At 44.2% G+C, this 23,048-nt stretch overlaps 1 protein-coding gene across 2 annotated transcripts in view; it reads right to left on the minus strand.

Annotated features, from left to right (window-relative positions):
- add3a (adducin 3 (gamma) a) overlaps window positions 1-23,048 on the minus strand; it is a 141,237-nt gene that overhangs the window by 78,139 nt on the left and 40,050 nt on the right. Inside the window, exon 1 of one of the 2 annotated variants that reach the window (XM_030072805.1) lies at window positions 14,640-14,792. The exons of the other annotated variant lie outside the window; for it this stretch is intronic. The gene's annotated coding sequence lies outside the window, so the exon portion shown is untranslated. Of the gene's footprint in view, window positions 1-14,639; window positions 14,793-23,048 lie in introns of those variants that run through there. 2 annotated transcript variants of the gene reach the window in all.

Below are 23,048 nucleotides of genomic sequence, written 5' to 3' on the forward strand. Positions count from 1 at the left end.
GCCTCTCTGGTCTATAAGAATCCCATATAATTAGACCACCAAGGATGAGTGCACTGCTTTAGAGTCTCACGGATGGCCTCTCTCCCTCTTCTACCCCCTGCTCTATTTTCTCTCACCCCCTCACGACTCTAAATTTCTCTCTTCCTTCTCTCTCCTTTTCCCCTTTGCTCCCTCCAAAATCCAAATCCTCCAAAACCTCCTATCTCTCTTCCTCACAAAGTTATGAGAAGAAGAAAAGTGCTCTGAATGGATATGTTTGCAAGGGGCCACACTTCTTACTTTCCAAAGGTAAGAATAGCCTCACATTCACTGCCAACTGTGTGGATGTTTATGTGTGTGTGTGTGTGTGTACAAGTAGGGCAAAGTGCCCTGTTTCCAGCTGTTTCCTCACACACCCTGGTCATACCGCTCGCACACACAAATACACACACCAACCATCGTCCTGCCCCATCAGGAAGAGCTTAGAGGATATCCAAAGGGCAGCGGCGTTTTGCCGTGGCAACTCATTGTTCCTGAGAATTAATGCGTTATACGACTCACAGTCGCCACGGAGACCGAGGCCTAGTGATGCAATCAGGAAGGAAAACTTTGCAGCATGGCTGAACACTTCAATAAACAAAACTGGGGCTTCAGTTTACCAGCTGGGAGCTCTGGAGTCTCAAGGCACCATGTTTTTCACAGCAAAAGAAAATACTGGGAAAGTTCCTTTTCATATTAAAAAAAAAAAAATAATAATAATAATCACAGCATCCATTTTGATCCAACTCTGAATTGTTCTGAAGAAAACTAAAAGACATCAGTAGAGCTTACTCATGGTGATCCACATCCTTGTTTTGCCTAACATGCTACCTTGCACTTTTATCTATTTGGCATGTGGACAGCAGCTTCTTTAGATGCCCCTTACTAGACCTGCAGCATACCTGTGTCACCACCACACGCGTCACCGTCAATATGAGAGACAGGGCACATACCAAAGGATCTGATGACAAAGAGCTTAAAGCACTGCAAGTGTGGTGCGACGTTTTCAAAAAAAAAAAAGGCAGCGCAAGAGCAAGGCGAGGCAAAAGGAAGGCTTTACAAAAGTGACGGGAGATCATAAAGCACGTGGGATTATCTTTTCAAACCTTCAGGCTTAGATGTCTGATCAGTGGCCCGCTGGGATAAAGATCAGTCAGACGCTAATTCAAGGAAAACTCCTGCAGGCTAAGTGGTTATAGGAACTATGGTGTGTCACTCTGCATCAGTGTCGAGTGAAGTTAGCTCGGCTTCACGTCTCAGCTCATGTCTGGGAATTTTGCATTTCTAAAAGTGAGATTCGTGAAGCCTCAAGTTGTGTAAGAAAAGCATTTTACTGAGACCAAAATCATTTAGGTGTCAGTGCAAAGCATGCACAGTTTGCATTTTAAATACTTGGCCGACGCTCATTTCCAAAGTGGCCAATAATAGAAGAAGCTTAAATTACTCCATCATCAACATGATCTGTTGTAAAGAGTGTAAGGGTGAAAGCAGGGTTAACTAATCCTCTGTTGTAAAGCAAAGTGTTTTGGCAGTTGCATTTACACATTTTGGGTATTGGGCATTATTTAAATAAACACTGTATAATAAACACTGTATTAAAATAAGCATAATGAGTCTGCAGAAAGGGGTTCAGTAGCTTCTGATTGAAGCATTGGCTGTCAAACCTGAGCTTTCTGTTATTAGGCCCGTTTCCACCAGAATGTTCCTGGTAGTATTTGGGGGGCAGGGGCTACTACAGGAACGTCCTCTCGCTCGGCCCTCACAACTGCCGTGTCTCCACTGAGAGGGCCGAGTAGGAGGAAGGTTCCTGTAAAGTTACCGGGCGGTTGCGTGACCATGGCATCAAATGCGTGTTGTTAAAAAAGCCTGTTGTTAGCGTTAGCTTGGTAGTGTTGGCCGTGTTGCTAGGGACGCCTGCTTTCTGTTGACATCACATCGCGCCGTGAGTAAACCCAGGAGTTTTTTCGGGGCCGCTCAGAGTCCCTACCCCGAGGCAGGGCCGTTTTTTAGCCCCTGTAAAGGTTCCTGAACTCTCTCCTTTGGGGTAGTTCCGGCGGAGGAGACACGCGACAACGGCCGTGGCCCCGTAAAATTACCCCGAAGTTCGTGTGGTGGAAACGGGCCTAATGAGACTCTGAAGGCACTTGGCCACCCTGGACATGTGTGATCACTAACCAGGAGAGCACAGAAAGGCAGGAAACAGTGGGAGAAAGGTGGGAATGAGTGTGCAAATTGTCATTGGTACAGTCCTGAATTTTTTTTTTAAACAGCATCTTGCTTCACACTCATACAGTTACAACAAAGTCAACAAGACAACAGGCAGCAAGACAATCAGTCTTCTGCGGCTCCACTGGTGCCATCAGGGGTGAAATGCCTTGCTCAACGATGTCTCAACAGTAGTCATGTCTCATTTGCTTCCCAAAAATCAGACTTTCTGAGCCTTTTTGACATTTGAATTGCCAACCTTCCAGTCACAAGCCTGTGTCTTTGACCTCATGAAAAGTTCAAATCATGAAATATCCCATCACTTGAGAATAGCTTGTAGTGACTCACTTGAGGTCTCTTAAGCTACAAGCCACAGGGCTCTCAGGTTCAACAGGGCATGTCTAAGAATTCTTTAATAGCAACAGGACTCTATCTGAAGAACAGGTTTTCTGAGGCTGCAGCTAAAGCTTGATCTCTGGAATTTAAACCCAACACATCATTAAGCATCACGGCACTGAAACTATGTTGATGCTGGTTCCAAGACACCTGTGAAAAACTGGTCCCACAGCACTGGGTAAGCCTTACAAACTCTTGGGCAAGTGTGCTGTTACTTGCAAGCAAATCACTATAACGCCTGTGGTAGTATCTGTACGAAGGTGATCAATGCCTCTGATGTCAAGTCAGTTTGGTGACATTTCCATCTAATGGTTTAAATTGGCATCTGAGACCAAGTAATCCGATACTTGGACCTCTGTCAAAGGCCACCACCTTCTGGGAGCGAATGTTTAGACGATACCGAGAATGTAGGTTCTCGTGTTACGTCTCAATTAGCCAGCGATTTGTTGGCGAGGCAGGTTAACGCAACCGTCATCCCCCGGGGTCCACATTTCTGTGTCAGTTTCAATTACGATGATCAAACACAGGGAAACAGAGGGAACACAAAGAGAGAGAGAGATGGATGGACAGAGAGAGAGTGACCTCATTGAGGGCCTGTTGCTGCAATCTCCGTCCCTTGGCCCGAGATCAGGGGAGTAGCACAAGTGAGAGAGATTGCCGTGATACGTTTTTCAGCTGCGCAAGTCGATACCACAGCTATGCAGTGAGAAATTCCATGGCGCTCGTCCTCCCCTCTCCTTCTCTGCATCCTCCCAGGCTGACAGCATCTTCCCCATCCCTAAGTTCCATCCTCCTACGGTGTCTAGAAGATCTGCTCATCCATCATCACTGGTTATCAGATAAAATATGGAGAGAAAGGAAAGGATGGATCGATGTAACCCAAGATTTTCCCTATAACAACTGAACCAGTGTGTTAAGATGGCAGCACTGTGTGTGCGACACAAAGTCAGGGAGGGGGTGTATCCGAACTGGACAGGCAGATGGAGAGTGTTGAAATTCTTTAAAGTTGAGGCGATGACTCGACTCGGTTTACAAGGTGCCTGGTGGAACGATATAGAGGCTGACCGCTCATCACACACACACACTTATACACAGCGATGTAATCAGTTCTCCTGGGTAGCGGTCTCCACAAGTATTCCTTTCAAGTCCACATCTCTGTTTTACCAATCACAAAAAAAAAACACCCACCGTCACAGCAGGGAATTCTGTGACTTGGTATTTAAAGACGAGCATGATGAGATATTTCCACATTTCAAATGGAGGCAAGGAAGATTTACAGCTAGTTAGTGGGCGATGTAAAGTACGAGCATGTAGTGGATGTGGAAGAACTAGCTCATCAGAGAAAATGAGACACCATCTGAGGCCTCTTAATAACAGTCGGCGTTGCTATATGGCTTTACCAGAGGAGGTCGGAGTGGGATGGCCAATCCAGGAGTGGCCTGATGCTTAAGCTCCTTCACTGAGTGAGCCTCTTGACGCTATGTAAAGGACTCTGCGACAAACATGTTTTGCTACAGGCGCTTGAGAAATCAATTAGTGCTGCTCAAGCAGGCAAAGTAATTGAGATGGACAAACATATTTTCATATCCCAAGTCTCTCACTGCCTCACTCTAGCTATGGCTCTCTGCTCCTGCCTCTTTTATTGCCTTTTTGCTGATAGTTGGGTTTCCATTCAAGTACTTTTTCTTGCAAATGATAATGCACTGACGTAGAAAAGCTTGAATGAGGAGGCAAAATTCCTAAAGATTACAAAACCAACTTGAAGCAGACAATTAGTTTGTTGATAAAGAAGAATAAATTGTGATAAAAATGCATTTGTCAAATAAATAAGGACATAGGCCTGCGACGCTCAATCCAAGGAGCTTCTTGCGGTTTATTTAAACTGTGGTTTATTTTTTGCAACATTTCAAAAGTTTTCCTAAACTTCGCTTGACAGTCATGTAGAAACAGTTACTATGTCTCTCTCCCTCGCCTCTCCCTCTCTTCCTCCCTCGCCCACAGCAGTGTGTGAATCCATCCGTCTCTAATCCTCTTCCTGTACGGCTCACTGAAACCTCAGTGTTCATTTGTCCGACCTCTTTGTTTGGCTACCAGTAGAGAGTGTCGGCCTCTCCCCTCCTCCCACCCTCCCATCGACCCCTCCCTCCTTTCATTACTTCTATCACATCCGCTCTCCCTCCATCCCTCGGCCTCTCTGCCTGTCCATCCCCTACCTCGCTCCTTTCCCCCCTTCCTTCCTCCCATCCTTTATCTCAGTCATCTTCCATCAGGTTCTCCCTCTCTCTCTCTCTCATACTCTGTCCACTTTCTTTCCTGCTGAGTGAACGACAGAGTAACGTCCTGCCAACTCCGCCCCTCTAGCCTGGGCGGAAAAATAAACAAGTGTCCACATGTTCCCGAGGAATTTTAATGACTTCCATAACTTGGGCTTCTCTACCTGCCAAAGTCCAGTCTTTGTGAGGGAAACAGACTAATGGGACAAGCCATTTAAGCAGCAGTGACGTAGAGGTTGGTGGCCTGAGCCAAGTCAGAGATATTTCATGTGGTGCTGGCCCGCTTCAAAGCAATGAGATCCTCAATCGAGACACAAGACGAATGAGTCTTGACGGGGCCAGAACTTCTCTACATTTCTGCTTTTCCTTTATTTCTAAATTGTATAAAGCAATATTAAATGCATGCTGGCATCATGCCAAGTCAACATGTGCATAATGGGTTCTGTGTGCACATTAACAAGCCGACACACACATGCACAAATGCATAATACATTTGCTGTAGTTATGACCAAAGGACATGTGAAACCTTTGAACAATTCTCCAGTGCTAGATCGTCTTTAATGTGTGCCTGCATGCTTTTGTTTATGTGTTTTAAATCTCTAGTGTGCAGGGATCAGGGTCCACAAAGAGTCTCGCTGACAGGCGGGACAACCCCTAAAACCCTGTTGCAAGTGTCTCTTAATGGGCCCATTACCCACAGACTGTCAGGTAGGCCTCCAATGGCATGACCCGAACGAAGAGGACGGGTTAATGGAGGTCTCCTTCGAGGGCCAAGGCAGGACAATAAATCTTTGTAAGTATCTTTATTATCTATCTGAGACACATTTTTGAGTGCTAGAGGCTAAACCAGAGAACCCATTCGAGCATGTAATAAGTCAGACATAAACAGTCTCAAGAGTCTGCAGAGCACTGGTTGGTACGGTGGCTTGTGATGTCGAAGGAAGGTGGAGGCCATTCCTGCAGGCTAGGGGTGGGACAACAAATTGGTAAGGCAATATATCACGATGCTATATCTTGTGAAATGTTATCGATACCTTTATGTCAAGTATGGATATGTGAGTTTTCAACTTAATTTTCACCGATTTTTAAAGAATTTGCATTTTGGTTCTGGTGTTTGTTCCCTGGCTTTAGGTATTTTATGTTGCAGTTGCTGTGCAGATTAAAACACTGAAAAACACGACTGATACCTGCCTATTGAAAAGTACTTTGCCTTATTTTTCTTCTTTAGTTACAGATATTGTGATGGATCATAGCTGATTATCTTATGATGTAGCGCAGAATTGCCTGTATCATCATACCAACATTATCATGGGTAAAATGTCATGATAGCATCGTATCACAAGCTACCCAGTGATTCCCACCCCCACTGGGGACTATGGTAATGCCTTCTTCGAGCAGCCCAAATCAGTTTAAGAAAAGAGCTGAAAATCACATTACTGACCAAATTTAACGATATGATCAAAACAACATAAACCAATCAGAAAATAGCAGCAGGAAATTCTCATTTGACTTGTTTTTGTTGATTTTAACTGAATCCATGAGTCCATTCAGGTTGTTGCACTTTCTCGCTTAGCTAGAGGTTAATTTTTAAAATGGTAGGGTTGTGTTCAAAAGAAATGGCCTGGCGTCCTCTTCACCATCATTTGCCACATGAAAAAAAAAAAAAGAAAAAGAAGAAGAAATCGGACAATGCTTCTGTATCTGTGCTTTATACAGATGTTTCAGTGGTGGGAACACCCACACCACTGGCAGAGACAGTATTTAGATTTCTGAGCTCCCCACTTTTGTTGTTCTTTCCCTCTCAACCCGGGACCAGCTGCAGAGGAAATGACAATACGAGGGGAAAACAACAGAGATTAATAACCTTCTCCTCCCACCCACTCACCCTTACTTGCTCATTTCTGTCTCCATGCATCCCCAGCTGGTCTTTCTCTTTCTACATTGCTTGCCCCCAAACCCAATCTCGCTGTCTCCTTGTTTCACCTATAGTGTTGTGGCCCTTGACTCTTGAAATCAACACATCGCTTTGCCTTGCATATGCTTAGTTACACCTAGATTCTTCTTGTCCCCGTGGAATTGAACCAGTCTTCTGAAAGCTGCAGCCTTCAAAAAAGAGCAGGTCGCGGGGTGTGGACCAGCAGAACTCCACCCAAACTTGAAAATGAAGCATTGAGGCGTGACCCTAGACAGGGGCCCCAGATGTGCAGTTTGAGCATTCACCCAGTGTAGCCGGCTGCTGTCTTGTTAAACGTAAATGTGTCTGTCTGTGTAATACAACAGCTTAGTGCTTTCATAATCCCCTGACAATCTTAATCCAGTGCTGTGAATGAAGCATGACTTGCCATGATCTCCGCCCTGAAATGGTAGTAGTGGGGCAGGGTGACGACCCTGTTTCCCTTCATCTATCAGCAGTGAAATCTTTCATACACTCGCCCAATACACCCCTCCCCCCATACCATCAATCTTAGTTTCTGTTCAGTATCTAAAATGCATGATTCACTTTCTTGACTGTTATCAGGACTTTTTTCTCTACTCCCTTCTCCCTCCATTTACATTCTTTCTTTTGAATTCCTTCTGTCTTCATTTCCTCTGGAGGCCTCAGAGCTTGGGAAATGCGCAGATCATGGAGACTTCAAAATGTTCCTGGACAAAGATAACAGAGGAGCACGACGGCAGACGTTCCTTAAGGAGTCTTGGTCCATTAAACAGCATCCTCAGCTCCAAGTGATTCTGGAATATGTTTGGTCCATTTCCTGTAATACTATCACACACTGTATGCGTATTACTGGTGGTCTTGTGCATTGTGGGCCAATATATTCCCAATTTCATCAGTTAGGCTCATATTTTTTTTTCTTTTACAGTGTAATGCTGTATGTAAGTTTAGCCTTTATGTCTCTACCATAGTACCACTGAAACAAATTCAGTTCTACTTGTGCTGTGCTTCATGATTTGGAAGTAACTCTGATCGTTAAAAAGCCTATAGACCTGTCTCTGCTTGTAGAACTCTCCACCAGGTTTAGTTGTAGTTATGTATCAAACTACAACCAGTTCCAGCAGTGAGATCTTCAGCTCCGCTCTGATGTAATTCCCTTGATGGGAGGCGTGGGACGTCAAACCCAAGTCCCTCCTCGCATATCCACTTCTAGATGGGAGAAACCCCCATCCTGACTTCATTAATGACTACCAGGTGTCATTCAGGAAGAAAGGAAGAAAAAAAGCAAGAAAACAAGAAAAAAAAAAACAAGAAAGAAAGAAAGAAAGAAAGAAAGAAAGAAAGCGAGACAAAGAAAGAAAGACAGAAAGAAAGAAAGGTCAAGGTGCACATGTGCCTTCTGAACAAACATGATCCTGATCAGTTTGCAATGAGATCCAGAGAAATGGAAGGATGAGAGGAGAGTAACAGCGAAGGAGCGGGAGAAAAAAGGTGGAGAGGGGAAATTAGAAGGCTGTGTGCACCACCACCTCACCACAAGAGTCAATATTTGCCAGGATCGAGAAGCTCCCAGTGACTTGATGAAGTCATTGTTTTCGAACTTCGAAAAATAAGTCTCTGGGGGGCTTTGCAATATATCCCAGAGATTTGTGTGTCTGTGTGTGTGTGTGTGTACAACTGTGGAAACAGAATATCCTGTGTTATGTAGGAACTGACAGGGCCATGACAAACCAAAGTAATATCCTCTTTCCTGTGCTCTCCATTCCTCCCTTCTTACGACTCCTCAACTTCTCACCCATCACGTTACACTGGACTGCATATCCCCGTGGACAAATGTCAAAACTGGTGCAAACTGACAATGCTTAAACCTGATGGCAAGCAAACTCCCACACAAAAACACTGTACAGCTGTCAACTCTTTTCCAAAGTTTCTCCAAAAATGAAGGCTCATGATTTCTCTAAGTGATGACTAAAGAAGATCCATCTCAGGACACTTTCAAAGTTACTATGCTTGAGAGTTGTTCAATTAGGAATGGCACTTAACTGTTGATGTTTGTTGGTGTGAGTCAGTGGGGTAAGACCTTTCTGTTTCTGTTGCATTCGTTTCAATCACCGCAACCACCACAGTGCATGAAATGGTTTGGAATCGATTTTTAAAGTATCGCTTGCTTGCGCCACAGTCCTGCTGCAGCATTACGAACTAATGCTGACAACAGGCTGCTGCCAATTTTTCTCGAAACATAACCTCAGAAATGCCTCCCTTCCAAACACATGAGCCGAAGTGAGGCAGGAGACAGGTCCTGTGACTCAACACTTATGTGAGGGCTGTTGTTATCAGCTCCAAGACAGGGAGGGACGCCATCCTTCACAAAAGACTGATAAAACAGAAACTGTACATCTGAGATACAGGCTGTGCCTAGAGATGATAACGGTCAACGGGTTTCTCAAGTCAAAGTTAAAAATAACTAACAGGTTTGATAGTAGGGGTGGAACAATAAATTCATAATCCATTATATCGCCATACTTGCACTTGTGATACATTATCAATACACTTCAAGTATCGATATCTGAATTTTCAACTCTATCTGAGCAGCTGCACATTTGATTACTATGAGGCCTATTTATATTTGAACTGGAACTTTTCTGTCATGCACATTTTGCAGTTGCTGTGCATATTAAACCACTGAAAAACATGATTGATTCCTGCTTACTGAAAAATTATTTTGCCTCTTGTAGGACATTTTTCTTCTTCACAGTTATCATAGATGATTATCTTGCAATATAATGAATATTGCAGTCGCCTGTATCGTGATACCATTGCTATTGTGGGTAAAATATCATGATAGTATTGCATTGCCAGTTACTCAGTGATTCCCACCCCTATTTTATACATCAGTGTAAATCAGTAAAATCAGTGACTCTCTTGATTTTATTTATTTTTTTATTCCTTTACTCATCTATGTACTTTGCCTGAATACATAAGACTAGGGCTGCGGCACTCTAAGCTCCAAAATAAGTGCTCAGCCAAGAGAAACATGTCAACACATCTAGCCACTTGGTGAAGATATGTTCAAGCAAAGCTTTCCCATGAACCTCGACCTGGTCAGAGCCATCTATAAAAAGTGTTGGAACAAGTTTAAAACTTTACTGGTTTCACCTGCAAGCCTCAACTATGTGTTGGGGGCAGTCAGCTGCCGGTCAAGGCCACTGAAAGAGGGCCTACTCAGAACATGATGGCAACAGACATTTCCACCAGTATTTAGCTATTAAATTGTCACTCCTATTCAGAACATACAAATAATTTAACAGTAGAATTACCTTGAATTTCAAGATCACAGAATTACAAGAAACCAATGGGAAGACTTCCAAGTTTTGAAGCTACAATCAATCTTTATTTTTGTTTCTTTCTCCCTCACTCTCATAATAACACACAAATCCTCTCTGGACCCCAACACCCACCCACCCATCCACCTAGGCATAAATCCAACACTGACTGCAGTGCAAAGAGTGATCTTCAGCAGATCAAACAACCATTTAGCCATACATCTATTTTTTTATGTTCCCAGGAACCTGATTACTGCAACATGACTGAACCATCTGGGGGAGAGAATGACCAGGGAGTCAATCAGCCTATGTCAACAGAGCACTAGGTTTGAATTCAAGGCAGAAGGAAATTGAGGATTAGTTTGCTGCTGTCCATGGGAATATCAAACTTTGGAGGTCTTCCACGCTCACTAACAACGATAAACCCAACTATAGAAATCATCCAATCTGCCGTTGAGAGCTGAGGAGATACATGGCATGTTCCTGCTACAAATTTCTGCAAGGGAACCTGAGTAAAGTCTGTTTGGACTGGGCCCCTGCTCGTGCACCTGTATTACAGCTAAAATGTATGCAGTTCTTTTGTCAAAGCTCACATTTAAGCCCCTCTGTGGGATCCGCCCAAAATGCATTTGGTTTAACTTAGTCGTGGACCATAGTACCAAATCACACTCAAATCAAAACTGTTGAGAAAAAAAAAAAAAGTTTCAGAGCTTTGGTTGGCTGAGATCTGAGGGCAATGATTTTCTCTTGGCGGTCCAGTAAATGACGCCCCTCAAGAGTTTATTGAGTGTGTACTTTTATACAAACAATTTAGCACAAATTTGCTGGGTACAAACATATGCACACACACACACACACACACACACACACATACACATACACACACACACACACCACACTCATACACACTTTGTGGTTGGGGATGACTTTTTCTTCAGAGCAAAATTAAGAGCAGCTGACTCAGGCAGCTGGAGACCATGCTGTATGACATAATCGCAAGTGGGCTAGCCAAGCTATTTAACACACACACACACACACACACACACACACGCGCGCACAGCCTCATTACATAAACCACTGATTTACAATAAGCTTGAGGAGAGAGCAACACCCTTTTCTTGGACTATAAGACACCCCTTTCTTCTCTCTGTGAAAGACACACATCACATGCACACACACACAGAAAAGACCTATGAGCCCTCCATAAAGTGGAAACATACGGAGAGGAATCGGAGAGGCGCTTGGGTCACTGGGGTTGATTGAGACCTAGGGACTATACTTCACCATCGAAGTAAACTGTTTTTGGCTGATTTAAAATGTTATCAGGCTGCATGTCCCACAGCGCAGTGCAACAGGTCAGATATCCCACCGCAAAATCTGTCTTCATTTGTCACGAAGATGTATCTCATAACCTTAACCCAGGAGCAGGCATGTGGTGTTGAATTCAGCCGGACGCACATATGCTGCAGCAGAGGAAATCAAGGCCAGCAGGACTGCAAATCATTCAGCCTGAAGCGCCAATATTATGTTCAAGGGCCCGGCACACAAAGCGCAAATTCCTGAAATGACAAGAACCTCAGAGAATGGCAAAAAGATGAAGCCTGAACAAAGCCCATTGCGAGGGTCCCTCTTTATTACCTCTCTGAAAAAGCATCCCGGACAAATATTTGACTACACATTTCAGGATCCATCAGAAGCCATCGCCGCAGCAGCTAGCACCATGGAAACAGGATACATATGTCTGATTTACGTCTCGTCCAGAGACAGAGCAGACGCCCATGAAGCATATTTGAGACTGAATTATGTGCGTTGCCTAATCTCCCACAAACTGAGGCTTACAGCGCAAGTTATAAATTCTACTGACTCAAACGAAAGGGGCCTTTTTGTTTCTTCATCAAAAAGGAGGTTTTTGAGCTTTGTTCAATTGTTCCAGCCTGAAAATACACGGTGTTCTAGTTGTCCTGAATATATCAGAGGTAAGGGGAAGCCCTTGTTTCAGTTCCTGAAGGTAGTTTAGGTATGAGTCAAAATCAAATATCAAACCAACAGACCTTTTTCACAGCAGCCATTTTGGCATGAAATAGCAGGGTAAACAAATGGTGTTACTGATGACATTAATTAAAGATCCATTCTTTTTAGTTGTAACAGAGCCTTGGTCTTGGCATTGTTTGTACCGATTGACTTGAAAGACTCGGACACACTTACAGGGACAGAACATTTACTAATGTCATAAGTAACCTGTGATCACCATGCTATTTCATGTCAAAATGGCTGCTCTGAAAACCATTTGTGAGCAAGCTACAACTGCATCATTAGTTTGGGGCCACTGGATGTTGAATTGATTGACTGAACTTCTTGATTGAGGCCAAACACTTTGAGGACAAGGCAGAGAATCGAGTCATTCTTTGGTTTCAAACAGGTTTGATGTGTCTTAATCCTGCTTGTTGGAAATAAAAGGTATCATCTTCGGAGTATTCCCAGACAACTGGCTGCAAAACAGTAATGCTGACAGAGCAGAAAGTGATGAGACAGGAGGCGTGGATGGGGGGTGGGGGTGGTCTTTTGACTTTGGGAGTTGGCATCACGAATGCAGGTATCTGTGTTGTGAGATGTCAGCCAATTAGATGTCAGGGATGAACTTGACAGCGAGCCAGGATCTTGTTGCCAGTGGCTAGTTTGGAAGGCATCTCAGTTGCGCTTGTCAAGTGGGATTGGCAGATGAAATGGAATTAGATCCCCTAAAGTCAGTGCGTACGTGTACTCCATGAACAAATCTTCACATTCTGTTTATGCACCGTATCTTTTACTCAAGTTTTGTATACATTCTGTAGGGAACTGTAGGTTAAAACCAAACACTTTGAAGCTTTCTTACCCCGTCAAAACTCAAAACACAGGTATGTTTTACTCTAATGTGGGATGGACGGCACCGCAGTGAAGGGTTCAAATGTTCAAAAGCACTGGTGTATGATGACATTTCTCTCCAATTCTCTCCACCACAAAGACCCACAAACAAGATCCAACTTGGCCCTGAATCTCCTTCCCACTACACTCTACTGATCAAACAGATGTAACAGGGCTGCCCCGCTATCTCACCTGGTAGAGTGCGTACCAAGTATAAAGTCTAAGTCCTTACCTCACCAGACTCATATCTGGCACAGATCCTTTGATGCATGTCATCCCCTTTTTCTCCCCTGCTGTTCCTGTCTCTCTATACTGTCACTACCAAATAAAAAGCAGCCCCCCAATAAAAAAAAGTAGTAAAGAAAAAACAGACACAGTAACAGTTTGCTAGTAGCTAAAATGCACATGCGGAGTGGCAGAAATCAGTGTGGAGACATCAAAGGACTGAGCTGACATAGCGTGCAGATTTCTGCTTCTTGAGTCATCTTGAGGCTTAAGAAGAAGAAACGGAAGACAAAGTTCATGCACGCGGTTCCATAACCTTGGGGCCTGGAATGCAAAGGCCCTAAGATCATACGAAACACCTCCAGTCATTAAAAATGAACAATTGTAAGCAGCAAATGCACATGCAAACAAAAAAAAATAAAATAAATAACATCATGATACATGAGGAACAGGCAATCCAAACCACAGACTCTACCCGTCATCAGTTGGGCAGCAATCCGACCATGAAAGGGGGCCTTTCATAGGAGCACCAAAGGAACAACACCCAGAAATAGAACCTAGAGACTCTATCAGCTACTTACCACTACTCAGGCAATAGTGAGTAAATGGACACCTATGAAAAGGCAGATCGACTAAACCACTTGACTGTATTGCTCCTCCTTCCCCCCAGGGTGCAAACGAGTGGGATGGAAGCAACAACACAAGAAGTGTCAATGCTAATCGTGAACTTTTAAAACTCATTCAGTAGTGAGTGACGGGCTAAATGCAGGTAAGGGGTCGTCTCTTATCAATGGGGCCCAGATGCAGGAGGGAAAAAGCAGCCCGTTCAGCACACTACAAGGACGCGCTACCTTCCCCGCCCCCATGCTAAGCATGCTGACACTTGAGAGGGCGGCACCTCTCTTATGCACACAGAAAGCCATCTCGGGCCCATTCACAGCGCCCAGCTCTATTCTTTCCCCTGGTAAAAGAACACAAAACCAAAAAAAGAAGGGGGAAAGAGCCTCTGCTATTTCATTCAGCATTGCCGGATCCACTGAAGTAACAAAAAACAGAAAGTCTTCTGTTGGTCTCTGTGGCTTAAAACTTTCTCCAGTAGCGTGAACTTTGGTTAAATTGGGAAAACATGATACCACCATTTTTTTTTTTTTTTTTTAAATTCCCTCCAGCACACATGTGCACACATGCATTTCTAACAGATTTAGCTGCACAAAGGAAAAGACAGACAGCAATGAGATAGCAGTCCTGTGGCAGAGAACACAGTGTCCATGATAAATCCCAGAAAACACACACACACACACACAGACACACACAAGCTACCAAACATGAAGTCATGCAGCAGTGTGCAACAAATGCAGGACTAACCTGGTGGACAGCTGAAGAAGCAGTGAGAGTTACGCTGCTGCCTCCAGTCCCTGCTCCTCAGCAGACGGCTCAGATCCACCTGCAGTGCAGCGAGTCCACCGCCTCTTACTGCTGCTCTCTCCACCTCTCTCTCTCTAACACGCCTCTCCCATTGTAGCCGACCACAACGCAGGATGAAACAGTCACACTGGCGGCCCTCTTTCCCTCACGCTCCTCCCTATCTCCCTCTTTTCTTTTTTCTTTCTATATACCGCTGGCCTGGTTCTAAAGCAGGAGCCAGTCTGCTTTATCTCTGCAGAGCGCCGGACTGATAGGAAACAACTTATCTGCTGTGAGAGGCTGCAGAGGACTACACAGAGAGAGAGGTGGTGGCGGGAGGGGGGGGGCGGCTGTGAATTTGGGGTGGTGGTAGAGGGGGAAGAGGGGGAGGGACAATCCTGATTAAAATTCACACACACAAACACAGGAGCGGGATGACACAGGCTCCACTCCCCTCAGGGTGCTTCAGCACTCTTTTGTGAAAGGACTCTATAAGACCTTCAAAGTTTTCTTTTTTTCCCCCTCCATCCCTTCTTAAAAAAAAAAAAAAAATCTCGCATTTATTGGCTCAGACTTGAGAGGGATAAGCAGAGGGGAGAGTATAATGAAAAACAACAAAAAAAATCCTGCTATAGAAATACTTGTTGGATTCACTCCCTCTCTTTCTCTCTCCCTCGCCTCGTCATTCTTTCGACTTCTCTATCAGTCTCCCTCCTTAAAATCACTCTCCTCCCCCCTTCCGCGACGCCTCCCTTGCTTTGTGCATCCCTCTCTCTCTCTCTCTCTCTTCCTTACAGTCATTGTTGGCAAATTTCAAAGGGCCCTGGTGAAGAACAAAAAAAGGCTCACATCTGCTTTCAGCAAGGTCCAGCCAGGGAATCGTCTTGTACTTTGCTCCAGTCCAGCCCCACCCCCACACTTACCCCTCCACAGGACGGCCACCACTTTCCCTGAGCGCAGCTTAACAACCTCCTCATGTGAGGAATCTCCTCACAGACAAAAGAGATTGGAGAGTTTGGAGGACGGCTTGACCAAAAAAAAACAAAAAACAACACAGGGAGGGGGTTGCAGGGGCTCTGGAAACTAGCTCATTTACACCCAACATGAATCTGCTGAGCAGTCTGTGGGCTCTTCGGTGGTTTCACACTTTTGTGAAGCATTTTAGAGTTTAAACACACATGGTTGGGCCACACAAATCCTTGTTCTTCAAGCCTGGTTTCCAGGCCCCGTAAATGACGCTGTAATTCAATGCGGTGTGGCCGTGTCTCCATCAGAGATGATTTACCAAAGTCTGTGCTTGTCCCTCCTCTGGGGCCAAGATATTTGGTAAGTGTTAAACAAATCAGAGTAGGTTTTATTGACTGTGTCATCACACTGCAAAAACGCAAAATCTTACCAAGATTATTTGTCTGCTTTCAAGTGAAAATTTGCTTGTTTCATTGGCAAAATGTGCCAGTGGAAAAAGTGAAAATTCACTTGAAATAAGTGAAAATTAGCTAGAAACAAGAAACAAATTTTGCCAATGAAACAAGCAAATTTTCACTTGTTTCAAGCAAATTTTCACTTGAAACAAGAGACAATTGTCTAAAAACAAGTTACTTCTGAGGTGATCATGTCTTATTTTAAGTGTAATGAGATATTTTGACTAGGAATAAGACATTTTTGACTTGAAATAAGACAAATAATCTTGGTAAGATTTTGAGTTTTTGCAGTGCATGCATCAACAACAGCAACTTTTAGACTGGATAACTGTTTGTCTTTTAATTGATCAATGTCGTAACATTTCTCGAGAACAGAATTTTTTTTTTTAAGAGAATCTGACAAATCAGGCATTTGAACCAGATTCCTGTCAAATCTTCCCCTGAAAAAAGGAGCGGTTCCGGACCTCTGGAATTGGCATGTAATAAAAAAATGTGGGCTTGGTGATGCATGAGGGCTGGATCCAGGCCGTTGTTCAGAAGTAAGATTAGAAAGTGGACAGTGCAGGTTGTGAAACGTTATTTTGAGCAGACGGAGCTGAGGGTAACATGGAAAGTTAATGGATTTTTAGTGTTGTCACATCATTGTGGTTGGGTCAATTTGTTAACTGGCGTGATATAAAAAGGGGCCAGGAGAATGACACTACATTAGCATGTGAATGACTTGCTCGCTGACCTCAAACTGACTGGTATGTCCACACAAGGTTCAGCTGACAGAGCAGCCACAGCAGCCGTCGTCACCAAATTCCTTCCCCCTGCCCCCTTTAATTCGTCCCTCTCTCCATCCTTCCATGCTCGCTGAATAACTTTCTTCTTTCATTCGCTGTGTGCACTCTCTCCGAAATGAGCAAGTGCTGCCTCCCTGCCTGCCACTGGCTGCCAAGCTATTATTTTAGTGCAGGGTTTTCAACTGCTTGTAAGCAGAGTGATGTTAAAAAAAAAAAAAAAAGCATTTCCAAGAAGCCACCCTTGGTAGATTTCTCAGAACACCGTTCAGACGAACTGAAAAGGGCACAGATTCACATTTAACTCTTCATGCGGCCATTCCTCTTCAACCAGGCCTCCATTTCCCTGTTCCCTGTTCCCTGTTCCCTGTTCCCTTGGCCTCGTGACTACACTCATGTTAAATGTGCTGTAGACGCAGACAGCAAATTACCAAGTGTGTTCAAATGATTTACTGCCGATCACTGCAGGAAACAATCTCCCCTTCCGTCTGTGGTCTCAAATGTATTTTTAATTGCCGCTTCCTCTGAAATGCATCCATCTGGAGGCTTTACTGCTGATTGGGACAAAAAACGAGGCAAACAGTAATTATAGGAAGCAAAAATAAATGCTTTTTAGCTACTGTCCAAGGCCGTCTGTCGTCAGGAAAAGGCAGCAGGCCAAGAGTGCTTAGAAAGATGAGCCTAAATCAATTCAGGATCAATTATTCAAGAGAGAGAAAGAAGGGGGTCCAGTCTGGCTGAGCTATAATTGGCTGTCATTCTCTAATTGCTAGGGATTCCCTGCTCCTCGTGCTGCGTCTGTGTGGTGTATGGTTTTACGATTGTCAAACTACGTCTAAGACGAGGGGATCAATCTCTCATCTGGGCTGTACGCAACGAATCTCCCGCACTGGAAACTATTTTCTTGTGGTGTCTTCAGGCTGCACTGCAATACATGCCATTCTCAGCCTCGGTGGGAATAATTTACAGCTGACAGCTAATGGCTCCTATCTGCAGAAAAAAAATCTCAAAGCTTCATTGGTCCTGAGTGCCGTCCTGTGCCTTGTGAGCTTTTACTCACTGATGGTACTGTAAGGCACTTTGGGATGAGAAAATCCAAAAGCAGGACTTAAATAGCATATTAGCTTACACATGGGATCCGATGCCACATCCACTCCCATTTCCCTCCAGCTCTTAGCCAGACTCTGCATACCTGTCCCAGAATAAACCTGCTCTCGCCCTCTGGCCTCCCACAGCATAGCTGGAGGGTCTGGTGGAGTGTCTGGTCTAACATTAGGACATATTTGAGTGGAGATGTGCCGGGGCCCGGCATTCTCCCAGGGTTAAAAAGGGACACACGTCTAAATTATTTATGAGCAGGATTACTAGTTGTGACTCTCTACAATGACTCCTTTAAGGGGAGGAAAAAGGAAGATGAGGAACTGTGCTTTGCAGACGGCGGATGGTGTATCCACGCAGTGTGTTAATGAGCGACCGTGCTTTTCGGTAATTACAGTGCATGAGCGTATGAGTTCTAAAACGAGTGTCTAGATGGAAATCTGCTCGGGACGGTAAGAAATATGCATGTGTGCGCCTACACAAGTGTGCAAAGTGGTTTACCGTGGGGGGGTTTCAAACAGTGCATAAATCAACAATTTGTGAAGTGCTCGCCTGTCAATATCTCTCCATTAATAGCTCCTGACATACCGCATCATTTTGCTTGACTCAGCTCTGCAGACGCAACAACTGGATGGAGTGCACTCCCACGCATGCAGCTCACTGACACGACCTGCCGCTGAATGTCACAACAGCTGTGGATCTGACTTTTTAAACCGAAACCCCTGGCTCTAAATCAGTCAGCTTAATCAGCGTGTCACATGTAAGCCATGCACACACAAACATACCACAGGGACCACAGACAGTGACCTAAGGGAGGCACGGCTGCAGACAGACGGTGGATATTTCAAATGAACGTGTGTGAATGCATAAGCGTTGGCAATTAACTAGAGCGTGGGGCAAAATGCCACCGATAATTAGGAGTTCCGTTTCTCCATTTCACCCTGTTCACATTTTATTCATTGAGCTGTCAGATTTTCATGATTTGTGGGAGCCTATGAGCAGGGGATTCTTTCCAGTGCTTTCTGGGCAAGAGAAATGGAGCGGAAATTAATCAGAGTACACAGCCTGAGGCAGTAGAAGACTTACTACCCCAGAGTTCAATGAAACTGCCAAAAAATGCCCTCTGAAACAACAACAACAAAAAGTACATTTCTCACCCTGATATGCATACTTGCCCAGCTGTGTGCACGCAGGGTGAACCAACCCTACGCTACACGGTGGAAAGAGCACAGGCTTGCAAGGTAACTCAACTGCTGACGCAAACTGAATCCCCTGGAAAAGCCCAGAGGAAGCGCTAGGATTCACCTGCAGTGGTCGTCAGCATCCCGTTGGCCTCCGTTCAACAGCGGGGATTGATTGTGGGTTCGAAGGAGGGCAAGGGTGCAGCAGGAAGGCCAACAGCGCCGTCTCAGTGACTGGTTGTGCTTGCAGCACAGAAATACAAACCATACTATGTCAAACTGTATTAATAATGCAGAAGGTAGAAATCCTGGCAGCAGCGGAGAATAGAGCACAGAAAGAAATAACGTTCATTAGGGTTTCGAGTACAGCAGAGCACACCGCATCACATTGGTTGATATTAAAAGTCGACCTGGAACTGGTGTGACTCCAGCAAATGTATCCACTGTTTCTGAAACTCCATCTGGATTCTCACTGGTTTCTCACTTCACAGACCTAGATCACGACAAAAGATGGCATGCAAGAAAGTAAATCTCACATTTTGTAATAACTGGATCTGACAAAACTCTAACCGATGACTCTAATTCTATGTGGCAAAGGTAAACATGGTGTTCTGGCTAATGAGAACATGTCTGGCACAAGGTCAGACTGCTCAACTTCAAGAGCGTGACAGCAGGTAGACACCACCTCGGATAAGTTCATTTAAAGATGCTAGATCCAATAATCAAGTCACCTAAAATAGTAACAAGAGCATGTTACTTGGAACTGAAGTCACCTTGTTTGACCCCTTTACAGTTGAGCTGCTTTTCTACTGTATGGTACGACTCAAGTCCACTCAAACTTGTGGATGGTACCTGGTACCACCTCTGTTGAGGTGGTACCAGGTACCATCCGTTACGACCTCTTCTGAAGCAAAATTTGTCTCCTTGCTGGGACAAACAACCACATACTGACCATCCCTTCGATATCCTCCACTGTTCCTGTGTTACTATCTGCAGAGGAAAATGAAACCCAGAAAAATACCTAGAAGTAAGTAGAATCGGGTCAAGTCGAGCTGGACCACACGGTGGAAAAGCAGCTTTAGACTTCTGCTGAGAAAATAACAACAGTCCAGTTTGCAGAATCTGCCTACACCAGGACATGAGATATCAACTTAATCTCCCAGTATGTTCTAGACTGACCAGTTAAGACATGTAGTAAATCTTGCACTCCGTTGAGGAAAGCCAAACATTGAGAGCAGGGCAGTTGGGTTAAAGTCTGACTCCAGTGGAGACAGCAAGGGAGGGATCCAGACAAACAGCGCTCACTGCCAAGCATCGTTACTTACAACACCCATTCCCCTCTGCAGCACAGCAGATTCCATTACTGCCTGCCAGAATCAGTAATAATGACATTAGATAAAAACAATCCCCTTTTTTATTCCCTCCCACAGAGCAAATGAAATTAATTTGGGATGAGGTATTGGAGACAAAATAGTGTGTACAGTTTCAAAATCAAATTGTGCAAGAGATGAAAACCTGGATAAAGAATGAAGACTGGATAAATATTACTGAGTTATTGTGTGGTTCCGTTGTGAAAAATGTGATATGCAGATACTTTCAGTACCTGGTACATATTGGATTGCTATGGATGAAGCAGCTGGTGCACCGAGCTCTAGGCCAGAGACAAAACAGCTTCAGCTTACTGAAGCAGAATTATGTTGGGATGCTTGGAAGATAACGGCCGTTTTATGAGAGCTACAGTTATGCAATTATGGATGATATACTCCTTCTTCTAGTAGAGCCAAGTCAAATAATGTTCACAAATCATTTTAAGTGATTTTTAACCTGCGTGGACGGCCAAAATGGGTGAGGCATCTCCCTTTGGACAATGATTAGCTGAAAATTTAAGACAATCACACTCATGATCTGACACTTTGGTAGTAGTCACTTTAGTATGCAGACCTGTGACATCTAAACAGACTCTTAAAGGGATAGTCCACCCATTTTGAAAAACTATTATTTCACCCTCCCTCTGGCTCTTATGCAGGACAGTAGTGGTGCTATCTTCCTCTAATTGTTACTGAGTGCTGGATACTGGCTGGATGCTCCAAATGTTAACTGTTAGCGATTATTAGGCGGTTATTTTTAAGAGTGTTAGCCGGGGGGAAGTTCACCTGAATGGCAGGAGGCTAACAGTTAGCATTTGGAGCATTCAGCCAGTATCCAGCACTCAGTAACAATGAGAGGAAGCTAGTACCACTACTGTCCTACAGAACAGATGGAGGGGGAGGTGAAATATCAAAATTTTTAAAATGAGTGAACTATCCCTTTAATTTTCTGGATGTGGCAATATCCCACCAGTACCAAAATGCAAAATTCCTCCAAGGTTAACCAAAATCAGACTGGTGGTGCCACATTTATGTGCTTTTTAAAGCTGGAAGCTATTTCTTTTGTGATTACAGTGTGAGTAACCTCTAACTTTATTAAAGTGATATCCTCTGTTTTACCTACGCACCTGCCAAAAAGACCCCATTCCAGGTGTGCAAAATTTTATTACCTAAGTTTAAAATTTTAATATTCAATTATAGTGACTAATGTTAGACCAAATGGTTCCAAATGCTGGATCTCTCCACATGAAGGACAATAAACATTCAGCAAATGACATTTGGTCAAAGCTGCATCCAGTATGGTGGCACTCATATTTGCTCCGTCCCCTGGACTCCCATGCAGCAATTCTGTAACATCTCCAATGCATAACACACCACTTAACATCAAATCTCTGTGAATAGAGAGGAGGTTCGATATAACATATTTCTAACCATCACGGTCGGTTCTCACGCTCCTCTGCAGTAGATACAGTGCCTGTTAATTAAGGAAGTAAAAACCTGCACTTCATCAATACAGCTCAGAGTTGAGAGGCTGGAGATTTATGAGTTATTGCAGCATTAGATATTATGTAGTGTAACTCTGAGCCAGAGGCATGAACTTGTTGCTTTCAATCGAAGGTGGGCATATGGACTATAGCCCAACCGATATTGGATTTCTGGGTCTGTAATGATAGTTTTTATACACAAAATCACACATTTACAGCATATAACCATCGAATTCGGTACTCAAACAGCTGTAATAAAGATATATAGCAGAGGCCAATAGCACAGAATAATCATCTTAACAATCTGAACCATGATCTGCTACTACTCTGCCAGCTCACTGCTATAAAACATACTGTACACAATGGAGTCTGCTGGACAAACTATTAAATAATAACACTTATTTTCATTGTTTCTCACTGCAGTAGGTATGTTTTGCATATCAGGCAATAAAAATACTGACATATCTGTGATGAGCCAATATCAGCCAGGCTCTGACATGAACATACGAATAAGCTGAGAGTGCAGGCAGAGAGAGCAATAGTGATATCGATAGTGATAGAAAAAGGAAACGAGCAAGTTAATTGCAGAGAGTGAGAGGAATCCTGCCTCATACTGAAAGTGCAACTTGTCTTGTGGCTGAATTCTCTCTAGCAAGGCCGATGTCAGTGGAGAACGTCCAGAAACGCAGGGGACGTTGCCAATGGCTGCTGTTTCACAGTGTTCATACGTTTTAGGGTGGAATTTCCCTTTACGACCGACCTGACCCCATCAGGGTGAGTCAGGTCCTGTCAGTCGTCGGGCACACAGAGTCTCAAGCTCCAAGCCTTTCTATTCCTTCTTTTCTCCTCCTCCTTCTGTAGCCGGACTTTTTTTCTCCTCTCGTGTCATGAGGAGGCTCTAATGAATCAGCCTATTGAGCTGAGCGGAGCTGCGCACTGGCCTGACACTGCCAAAGTGTGTGTGTGTGTGTGTGTGTGTGTGTGTGTGTGTCTGTGTGTGTGTGTGTGTGTGTGTGTGTGTGTGTGTGTGTGTGTGT

The sequence above is a fragment of the Myripristis murdjan genome, chromosome 1 (assembly GCF_902150065.1).
Source record: "Myripristis murdjan chromosome 1, fMyrMur1.1, whole genome shotgun sequence".
NCBI lineage: Eukaryota > Metazoa > Chordata > Actinopteri > Holocentriformes > Holocentridae > Myripristis > Myripristis murdjan.